The sequence below is a fragment of the Triticum urartu genome, chromosome 6, assembly GCF_003073215.2.
Source record: "Triticum urartu cultivar G1812 chromosome 6, Tu2.1, whole genome shotgun sequence".
In the NCBI taxonomy this organism is placed as follows: domain Eukaryota; kingdom Viridiplantae; phylum Streptophyta; class Magnoliopsida; order Poales; family Poaceae; genus Triticum; species Triticum urartu.
Genome location: NC_053027.1, coordinates 15,837,567 through 15,840,319, shown reverse-complemented (window position 1 = coordinate 15,840,319; position 2,753 = coordinate 15,837,567).

Here is a 2,753-nt window from a genome sequence, read left to right as displayed (position 1 = left end):
TTCTTGGCGTGGAAGGCAAGCTTGACGATGCGGATATTTAAGATCTCCTACCATTGTAACCGACTCTATGTAACCCTAACCCTATCCGGGTCTATATAAACCGGAGGGTTGTAGTCCGTAGGACATCAACTCCATATACAACAATCATACCATAGGCTAGCTTCTAGGGTTTAGCCTCCTTGATCTCGTGGTAGATCTACTCTTATACTACCCATATCATCAATATTAATCAAGCAGGACGTAGGATTTTACCTCCATCAAGAGGGCCCGAACCTGGGTAAAACATCGTGTTCCCTGCCTCCTGTTACCATCCGGCCTAGACGCACAGTTCGGGACCCCCTACTCGAGATCCGTGGTTTTGACACCGACATTGGTGCTTTCATTGAGAGTTCCTCTGTGTCGTCGCCTTTAGGCCCGATGGCTTCTTCGATCATCAACAACAATACGGTCCAGGGTGAGGCCTTTCTCCCCGGACAGATCTTCGTCTTCGGCGGCTTCGCTCTGCGGGCCAATTCGCTTGGTCACTTGGAGCAGATCGAAAGCTACGCCCCTGGCCATCAAGTCAGGTTTGGAAGCTTAAACTACACGGCTGACATCCGCGGAGACTTGATCTTCGACGGGTTCGAGCCACGGACAAGCGCGCCGCACTATCTCGAGGGGCATGATCTAGCTCTGCCTCCGGACAGTGTCCTGGAGGCCGCACACGCATCGGTTCCGACCCCTAACTCGGAGCCTATTGCGCCAATCGAGGACGAGCGGTTGGACGTCACCTCGGGGGCTGCGATCTCAAAGGCGATCGAGCCGAACGCTAGCCCCGCACTCTGCATGACCCGTGACTCCGAGGATCCGGACTCCTCCCTGGACTCCGAACCTCCCGCGCCCCTGCCAATCGAATCCGATTGGGCGCCGATAATGGAGTTCACCGCCGCAGACATCTTTCAGCACTCGCCTTTTGGCGACATCCTGAATTCTCTTAAGTCTCTCTCTTTATCAGGAGAGCCCTGGCCGGACTACGGTCAGCGAGGGTGGGATACGGACGATGAAGAAATTCAAAGCCCACCCACCACCCACTTTGTAGCCACTGTCGACGATTTAACCGACATGCTTGACTTCGGCTCCGAAGACATCGACGGCATGGACGACGATGTAGGAGACGAACAGGAACCAGCACCTGTAGGGCGCTGGAAGGCCACCTCGTCATATGACATATATATGGTGAATACTCCAAAAGATGGAGATGGCGATGGAACAGTGGGGGATGACGCCCCCAAGAAACAGCCAAAGCGCCGGCGTCAGCGGCGCCGCTCTAAATCCCGCCAAAGGCAAAACGGTGATTCCGGCACGGGAGATAATACTACCCCGGATAGCGCCGAAGAACACCCACCTCAGCAAGATTCGGCACAGGAAGATTGAGAAGCCAGCCCTCATGAGAGAGCGGCAGACCGAGAGGTCGAGGATGATAACTACATGCCTCCCTCCGAAGACGAGGCAAGCCCCGATGACGACGAATTCGTCATACCATCAGACCCCGCCGAACAAGAGCGCTTTAAACGCAGGCTTTTAGCCACAGCAAGCAGCCTCAAGAAAAAGCAACAACAACTTAGAGCTGCCCAAGATTTGCTAGCGGACAGATGGACTGAAGTCCTTGCGGCCAAAGTGTATGAACTCGAACGCCCCTCCAAGAGTTACCCAAAGCGCAGGCCGCTACCCCGATCAGAGGAGGAAACACCTACATCACCAGCGCATGACATGGCAGACCGGCCACCTCGCGGCCGCGACAGAGAGGCCTCTCGGCCCTCCACCCAAGCCATGCCCCGACGCCGCTCAACTAAGGCACGGGAAAATGCGCCAGACCTGCGAGACATACTGGAGGATAAGGCAAGACAAACAAGATCGATCTACGGATCGCGTAGGCGCCCTACGGCACGTGACGATGATCTTCACTCCGGATACAACAAATCCGGCCGGGCCGAACACAACAGACATAGCCCTTCCGAGCTGCGTCGTGATATAGCCCAGTACAGAGGCTCCGCACACCCGCTATGCTTCACGAATGAAGTAATGGATAATAAAATCCCAGATGGTTTCAAACCCGTAAACATCGAATCATACGATGGCACAACAGATCCAGCGGTATGGATCGAGGATTATCTCCTTCACATCCACATGGCACGCGGCGATGATCTACACACCATCAAATACCTCCCGCTCAAACTTAAAGGACCGGCCCGGCATTGGCTTAACAGCTTGCCAGCAGACTCAATCGGTTCTTGGGAGGACCTGGAAGCCGCATTCCTCGACAACTTACAGGGCACTTACGTGCGACCACCGGATGCCGACGACTTAAGCCACATAATTCAGCAGCTAGAGGAATCGGCCAGACAATTCTGGACATGGTTCCTAACAAAGAAAAACCAGATAGTCGACTGTCCGGACGCAGAGGCCCTAGCAGCCTTCAAGCATAACATCCACGATGAATGGCTTGCCCGGCACCTGGGACAGGAAAAGCCGAAATCTATGACAGCCCTCACGACACTCATGACCCGCTTTTGCGCGGGAGAAGACAGCTGGCTAGCTCGCAGTAACAACTTATCAAACAACCCTGGTAATTCGGATACCAAGGACAAAAGTGGCAGGACACGTCGGAATAAGCAAAAACGCCGCGTTAGCAGCGACAGCAATGAAGACACGGCAGTCAATGCCGGATTCAAAGGCTATAAATCCGGTCAGCGGAAAAAGCCATTCAAAAAGAA